The 8805-nt window shown below is 39.6% G+C and overlaps 1 non-coding gene across 1 annotated transcript; it reads right to left on the reverse strand.

Annotated features, from left to right (window-relative positions):
- Positions 1-5520: 5520 nt before the first annotated feature.
- LOC123569282 (U2 spliceosomal RNA) lies at positions 5521-5711 on the reverse strand. The gene has a single exon (XR_006692920.2). It is a non-coding gene; the product is annotated as a U2 spliceosomal RNA (small nuclear RNA).
- Positions 5712-8805: the final 3094 nt, after the last annotated feature.

The following is an 8805-nucleotide window of genomic DNA, read 5'->3' on the forward strand; positions in this document are numbered from 1 at the left end:
AATGCAAATACATAAAAAACATACAGAAAACTTGAAAGACTAATACAATGAACATCCATATACCCTCCAATTAGATTCAATAATTGTTAATGCTTTCCCATATATAGTTTTTAACAGCCCAGATATCCCCAAGATCTCATATTTTCTCTATTTTCTATCTATCTATCTATCTATCTATCTATCTATCTATCTATCTATTAATTGTCTATCTATCATCTATCCATCCATCCATTCGTTTATCCATATTAGGAGTTGACAAATCATGGTCCAAGGCCAAATTTGGGCCATCACTTGTTTTTGTACAGCTTTTAATCAAAAAGGAGTTTTACATTTTAAACAGCAACATATTATCTGGTTATATAGGTACCTATAGAATAGTTTTGATTTTGCTTCTTGATCTTCATAGCCTAAAATATTCACCATCTAGTCCTTTACGGAACAAATTTGCCAGTCCCTGATCTACACACATACCCACACCCACCCACCCTCCAAAATTTACTGAAACATTTGAAAGCAAGTTGCAAACATTATAACGTTTCTACCTCAAATACTTCATTATGTATCTCCTAAAAATAAAGTAATATTCCCACTTAACTATGACACTATCACACCAAAGAAAATGAACTATGATTTCACAATATCATAAATACCCTTCTATATGCAAATTTATGTGACTGCATTTGCAAGTTTTACAAAATGAAATGCATAACTTTATAATAATAAATAACAAATCTCTTATTAAAAGTCATATTTTTATAATCAACATGAATTTTTAGTGTCAATTTTATTATTCGAGGGGTTTAGGAAAGCTGCTCTAACCAGCTGATCCCCTGGACATTTCAGATCAAAACTTAATGTGTTTTCAGGTCAAACAGCTCATATTCTATAAAGCATTTAGTACTGGTAGTGGTGGTTCTGTTTGCTGTAGATATTGGCAGGACAAGTCAGGTTGTTGTGTACTCTTTTATTTGTGTTCAAAAAAGTAATATCTAATATCCCTGATAATTTTTAAAGCGGAGTGACTTGTACTTGGTCGTTTGTTTTGCTAGTCTTTCTACCATTTTGGTGTATGATTGTAAATTTCCATAATAAAAAAGTATGTATACATCGGTATAATAATACACTTGATTTATGACCTACATATCCTGAGACAACAGCATTTAAAATATGTCAGAACCCTGAAACTTAGATGTGAAAATTGCATATGTGTTTGTATGCGAAAATTGTACATGTGTGAAAATTGTATGTATGAATCTTTTATTTTAGGGTAAGTAATAGCAATTGTCAAACAAAACACAGAAAGAAAGATCGGTTTAAATTTTGAATGGATTTTGAGAAAAGGCTACTTTATCCTGTAAGAGTCTTGTTTTTGTAAACATTTCATTTTTTGTGGGATGTGAATCATGTGTTGGAATCACCTGATTTAGCTGTGGTATAACTAAGTCTGGAAGGTTTTGGGGATACTCTGTTTTTAAACTTCCCCACCACCAATCATGATTATGGTTACATGAGATACGTGTCCTGAAGAAAGAGGTCTGTGTCCCAAAGCTCTGCAGTTACTTAAACCATGTACTTTGTAAGCTCATCTTTGCTCTGTTTGAGCCATAATGTTATGTCTGCTTTCACCACAATCACATGGCTGCGGAAACGGCAGGTCAGGCCCCCTCCCAGTGTGCTACAGTGTAGAATCTACTTTATAAAATCAGTTGAAAGATTCAATACGTTTCTTCTCCTTGCTTTAAGAAGATCTCAAAGAGAAACATCCTCGCACTTTTTTTTTTTTAAGTGGAGATTGGGCCAGGCGCAGCACTCATGCCTATAACCAGCACTTTGGAAGGCTGAGGCAGGACGGTGACTTTAGTCTAGGATTTCCAGACCAGCCTGGGCAAAATAGCTGTCTGTATTAAAAAAATATAAAATGGAGATAATCATGCTGTGTTATTTAGTAAGGAAACATTTGATAATATAACATGAAAAGAGTGATAGTGAGCTCTTGAGGACTCCAATGGCTCAAAATGTAGTCCTATTGTATTTTTACAAATATAAAACATATAGGTTTTTAATATGCTCAATGAGATATCAACAGAAAAGTTACTATGGAGTCTTAAATCCAGAGCAGCCAGATGTACTTGAATTAGCGTAAAAAGAATTCATTCTTTTGGAAAGAAGTTGTGGCAAAATATTTTCTTCTAATTGAGTAGGAAGTGTACATTTATTACTTCTTCTTTGTACGTTATCCTTATTTTATGATAATATAATTTTGACCTAGACTATGTAATTTTGCTCTTCTTTATTATATCAATATATAATTTTATTTTTCTATCTGTTTGGCTTCATGTGAGTTCATGAAGCAGCTTTTCACTTGTTAATGTCATTTCTCTAACATGTGTCTTTTTTTCTTCATTCTTTCATTGTACATTTATTGATCACCCACTACAGTTCATTTTATTTGTAGTAGTTATGTTCCATGAATTAGTGAATACTAAACAATTGCTCTAGGAGAAATAATAAGGTTAGCTTCCTTTGAGTCTCTGGTCATATTTTTTGTCAACCAATCAATACATAACCTTTTTTTATGTGTGTTTCTGTTTAATAACATCTTATTTAATATCTGTTTGAGTTACTGACATTGAACTCATGGCCAACAGTGCTGTAACTTGTGCCTGAACAAAACTTGTCTAACACATATATTTTCTCTGTAAATAACATCACAGCCTTCTTGTGCTTTGGCATGCTGGACAACACTCCATCACTCTACTCAAGGCCATTTAAAATAGTGAAATCACCAACAAAAAAGCACAAACTGTAAAAAATATGGCAATAGACAGACTGCGGGAAGAACACTTGTTTACGGTATGAAAGGTGAAACGAGGCAGAACAAAGCCTAGCTTTACATCCGCTGGAAACTTGCACACTGAGAGTTTCAGCTTTTCCCTGCTCTGTGTATGCACATGTCTGCAAAAGTGCAGTAAATATGGATTTGAAAGTGACAAATAAATTTCGGTGAATTCTCAAATATGGAATTTGTGAACAACGAGACTTGGCTGTATTTGCAGTTACTCTGCTAGGTTCTGGGAACTCAAAGATGAACAAGACTTAATTCTTATGCTCAAGCAGCTCAAAATTAATTTCAGAGGAGGGATGCGAACATACCTAAATCTAATTCAGTGTGATAACCACTGTAATTGAACTATAAGTACGATGTTATATGAGTTTTCAGGAAAAAGCACTTAACTCTCTTAGTACTTACCACGGAATGATGAGAAAACCAATCAACTTGGAAGTCAGGTCTGGGCCAATTTTGGCCCTGTCCCCTAATGAGTGTATGGCTACATCTAAGTCCTTTAAAATTGTGATTCTCAAACTACTCACTGGAGAAGTGAAGATGGTAACACCCACCCTTCAGCACAACTGTGATGAAAGCATCTAATGCTGTGCTTGGAAGATAGTAAGTCCCCAGTTAAAGACTTAGGCTTGAAGCAGTGAAGGACAGCTTTACAGAGGAGGTGACATTTGAGCTGTGCCTTGAAGCATGAGAAGGATGTCCACTGCTGGGAAGGAGAACTTCGGGCTTGTAAGCCCTTGATAGTTTTGTTCTTTATCATGCTCTGATCTAGCCAAGTGAGGTGCTAGGAACATAGTAGTTACTCAGTTAATAAATGCTGATAGCTTGAGTGAGTAAAGGGTGAAGGATCCCTTTTTGATCTCTTTGATACCTGCTTTTTTGCTAGACCACCTATTTTCATAGCAACACATATTCTTGGTACATTATATATCAAGCTTTGGAGATTTAGTCTGTAGAATTTTTTTTTGTTTGAGTTGGAGTCTTACTCTATTGCCCAGGCTGGAGTGCAGTGGTGTAATCTTGGCTCACTGCAACCTCCACCTCCCGGGTTCAAGTGATTCTCCTGCCTCAATCTCCTGAGTAGCTGGGATTACAGGCATGCGCCACCATGCCTGGATAATTTTTTTTTTTTTTTGTATTTTTAGTAGAGACAGGGTTTTGCCATATTGGCCAGGCTGGTCTTGAACTCCTGACCTCAGGTTATTCACCTGTCTCAGCCTCCCAAAGTGCTGGGAATACAGGCATGAGCCACCGCGCCTTGTCTAGTCTATAGAAATTGAGCAAGAGACAGTACATACTTTAGGAGTTGTATCCTCCCAAATTGATTTTGAGTAAAAAATGTGGCTGGAAAATGAAAGACATGTGTCTTAGTTCACTTTGTGTTGCTACAAAGGAATATTTGATGGTGGGTAATTTATAAAGAAAAGATGCTTATTTGGCTCATGGCTCTACAAGAAGAATGGTGCCAGCTGTCTTCAACCATCAGTGCTTGTGGGGCTAATAAAGTGAGAACTCACTACTATGAGGATGGCACCATGCCGTTCATGAGGGATCTGTTCCCATCATCCAGACACCTCCCACCAGGCCCCACCTCCAACACTATGGATCGAATTTCAACATGACACTCGATGGGGTCAAATATCTGAACTACAGCAACATGATAAGAAGGAAAAAAAGAAAAAGAAAGAAAAAGATGAGAAAATTTATGTGTGTGTGTTTGTGTGTGTGTGTGTATGTGTATGTGTTTGTGTGTGTGTGTATGTGTGTGTTTGTGTGTGTGTGTGTGTGTGAGACAGAGAATGCTTAAGGGAGACAGATGACATGTAACAATATGGATAAATCTTAGCAATGTAATATTAAGTGAAATAGTAACTCCCCCAAGAACATATGCAAACCTACAATCTGGAGACACGAGGCAGCGCTGTAACCAAGAGCTCAAAGCTAATCTCACCAAAAAGGGGCCTCTGATTGTGATCTACTAAGAAGAATATAGCACCACTTCTGTGGTATTTCCGCCCAAAATGCACAACCTGATTTCCATCAAAAGGGAACATCAGGAGAACATAAATTAAGGCACATTAATAAAATACCTGTCACAGACATGTTAAAACTCCTGAAATTCACAATGTTAATGTCACAAAAAGGCGGAGAAATGTTTCAGATTAAAGAAGACTGAAGAGACACAACAACTGAACACAATATGTGGTTCTGGACTAGATTATGTCCTTGAAAAAATTGCTATAAACAGTATTATTGTAACAATTGACAAAACTTAACCATGGACTATATATAACAAACAAGTATGGTATCTATGTTACATTTCCTCATTTGTGGTTATATAAGCATTTCCTTGTTCTTAGGAAATACACATGGATATATTAAGGAGTAAAAAAGTAAGATATATGGAATTGTTTTCAAATGATTTTTAGAATTATATATATTATATATTCATATAATATATTTATATTGCATATATTATAATACTATACTATGTTATAATATATTACCATATATTATACTTGTATATTGTGTTGCCTGTTGCCCAGGCTGGAGTGCAGTGGTGATGTCTCGGCTCACTGCAACCTCTGCCTCCTGGGTTCAAGTGATTCTCCTGTCTTAGCCTCCCAAGTAGCTGGGATTACAGGCACACACCACCATGCCTAGCTAAATTTTTTTTTTTGTGCACCGTTTCTGGAAGTACTGCAATACCAGGTCAATGAGTGGAGTGGACGGAGCAAGCCCCTATTCCATCTCTTATTTCCAAAAATCCATTTAATATATTGTCCTCGGATAGAGGACATACCAGATATTAAACTGATAAGAACAGATACTACACTTGATATTAGCCAAAAGGCCGAGAAGTGATGCCTGGCTAATTTTTGTACTTTTAGTAGAGACAAGGTTTCACCATGTTGGCCAGGCTGGTCTCGAACTCCTGACCTCAAGTGATCTGCCAGCCTTGGCCTTCCAAAGTGCTGGGATTACAGGCGTGAGCCACTGTGCCCGGCCTGAACTTCCTTTAAGATAAAAGGTAAAAAATAATATGTAAAATAACACTAGAAACAAAGAAAAAGAGTACATACAGCGCTACATCTTTTTACAAACCTGAAAAACTAGAGTAGTTTAGCTAGAATAGTTGAGTAGCTGGCATTAAGCTGTATAATGAGAAAGGAAGACATGGAGCTCAAGACTCAGCAAGCTGGTTACTCTGGGTGGGGCGCTTGGCGGTGGGGTAGCCAGTCACCAAGTGGATTGCTGGAGGACATTGTTGAGCTCCTCATTTTTTTTTTTTTTTGAGACAGAATCTCGCTCTGTCACCCAGGCTGGAGTGCAGTGGCACGATCTCGGCTCACTGCAACCTCTGCCTCCCAGATTCAAGCGATTCTCCTGCCTCAGCCTCCTGAGTAGCTGAGACCACAGGCATGGGGCCACCACACCCGGCTAATTTTTGTATTTTAGTAGAGACGGGGTTTCACCGTGTTAGCCAGGATGGTCTCCATATGTTGACCTTGTGATCTGCCCGCCTCGGCCTCCCAAAGTGCTGGGATTACAGGCGTGAGCCTCTGTGCCCGGCGAGACCCTCATTTTTCCAGTGGTTGTTAGATTCATGGAAGGTTATTGCATTACCAAAATCAAGCAATCAGAAAAAAACAGGAACCAACTAATAGAGGACCATGCATGGGACCCAGTGAGATGGCCATGACACACGCAATGTGATTAACCTGTTTGTTTTCATCCGAGGCCAATCAAAAAAAAAAAAAAAAAATACAGAAAGAGAGGCAGTAGGAGAAGAGAGACAGGGGCAGAGGGAAAGAAAGAAACTGAGAAATCAAGGAGTAGGGAAAGAAAAGTGCTTCAGGTTTTTTGAAGGAAAATAAATAATAAAACAACTCTGGAGACAATAAACTGGAACAACAGAGTGGGAAAAGATGTAGCAAATTTTCAAGAGACTTTCAAGAGACCATAAGAATGGATTGGAGGAAGCCGAAAGACCAAGGCATGGGAATGCTGTGGCAGAAAAAAGTCTAAGCAGTATTTCTGAGCCGCAAGAGGGACACTCTGTCTCCACAGAAGGGTGTCAGCCAGAGGGCTGGATTCCAGGAAAGGGTGATGTGGTTTAACAACAGACCAAGGTTTGGTCTAAAGGAAGGCTGACACTTAGCCAGCTGGGGTTTTCCAAAAACTTGGAGTGTTGTGGTCACTTCTGGCCTCTTCAATACTCCAGGCTATTAATTAGGAGGAACCGCTAGATTAACCTGCGGCCATAATCACCTCTGATGAGGGCTTATGTACAGAGGCTTATTGTCGGTAATTGAGGGGACTCCTCTGGGAGCTGCCGTCCTGTTGCAGCCCTTCTGGTGCCCGGTGTGGGAATAATGCATGCTGGGTGCACACAAGGGAAACTGGGCTTGTGCAGGATGCAGATGCATTTATCAAGGAAACGTGTCACTCCCAACAGTTGTACTGGAGCCTCTGGGTGCACAATGACCACTGACCAGTGAACAGGGGCGGGCTTTGTCAGCAGTAAAAGGACCAGGATACTTTAGAAATATTCAAGCCATCTGGAGCCCGGCAAAAGTTCATTCCGTCCTTCCTGTCTTCTGCTCTCTGGCCTTTGGACACAACCATGCCACAAACAAAACCAACCAAAGAAAGTGCCTCCCTTGCACGGGGAGGGGAGGGTCCCATTCACCTGGTGATTCAATCAGTCCCGGTGAAGAGGGAAAAGGAGCCTGCTGCGATCTGGCTCCTTCTGTGACTGCGCCTCACCTTAGGTGTGCTCCTGTCCTGCTAAGCTAACTCTAGATCCCTGAACAAATGAGGCTTTCCTCTCATCACCCGCTCCGTTTGGAATGTCCTTATTTCCCTTTCTTTGTCCACCTGGGGAATGAATACTTTTAAAAAATTTTAATGGATCATGAGGTCAAGAGATCAAGACCATCCTGGCCAACACGATGAAACCCCATCTCTGCTAAAAATACAAAAAAATTAGCCAGGCGTGGTGGCATGTACCTGTAGTCCCAGCTACTAAGGAGGCTGAGGCAGGAGAATCACTTGAACCTGGGAGGCGGAGGTTGCAGTGAGCCGAGATCGTGCTACTGCATTCCAGCCTGGTGCCCAAACGAGACTCCGTCTCAAAAAAAAAAAAAAAAAAAAAAAAAAAAATGTAAGCACTGTGTTGTAGTGGTAGTTTTCATATAACATGTTCCTTGATATTCTATGCCCTGCCCCATTCCTTATACATACAGGATTTCCCATGCCTTGGCAATCCCTCTTACGCTCTTTGGATGTTTTTCAGAGAGCCCTTTACTGCACTGATTTATTTACGTATCTTTTTTTCTCAACTTTTCTCCCTTGAGACAGAAAATTAAAATCAGTGCTCAATAAATGTTGGTTAAGTGAATAATAAGTACTAACCGCAAGCCAGGCCAAGTAAGTGCCTTACACACCTTCATTCATTTAAGACTTCACGCAGCCTATCAGGTGGTGACTATTATTAATCTTGTCCTTACAGATGAGGAAATAAAGACTAAAAAGGTTAAGCCATTTGTCCAAGATCATATTACTATTATTATTGTTTTTATTTTTTTATTTTTTATTTTATTTTTATTTTTATTTTTTATTTATTTATTTATTTTTTTTGAGACGGAGTCTCGCTCTGTCGCCCAGGTTGGAGTGCAGTGGCGCAATCTCGGCTCACTGCAAGCTCCGCCTCCCGGGTTCACGCCATTCTCCTGCCTCAGCCTCCCGAGTAGCTGGGACTACAGGCGCCCGCCCCTGTGCCCGGCTAATTTTTTCTATTTTTAGTAGAGACGGGGTTTCACCATGGTCTCGATCTCCTGACCTTGTGATCCGCCCACCTCGGCCTCCCAAAGTGCTGGGATTACAGGCGTGAGCCACCACGCCCGGCCTATTATTATTGTTTTTAATGCATCATTCAAATGACACCAAGATCATAT

The sequence above is a fragment of the Macaca fascicularis genome, chromosome 15, assembly GCF_037993035.2.
Source record: "Macaca fascicularis isolate 582-1 chromosome 15, T2T-MFA8v1.1".
Classification (NCBI taxonomy): domain Eukaryota; kingdom Metazoa; phylum Chordata; class Mammalia; order Primates; family Cercopithecidae; genus Macaca; species Macaca fascicularis.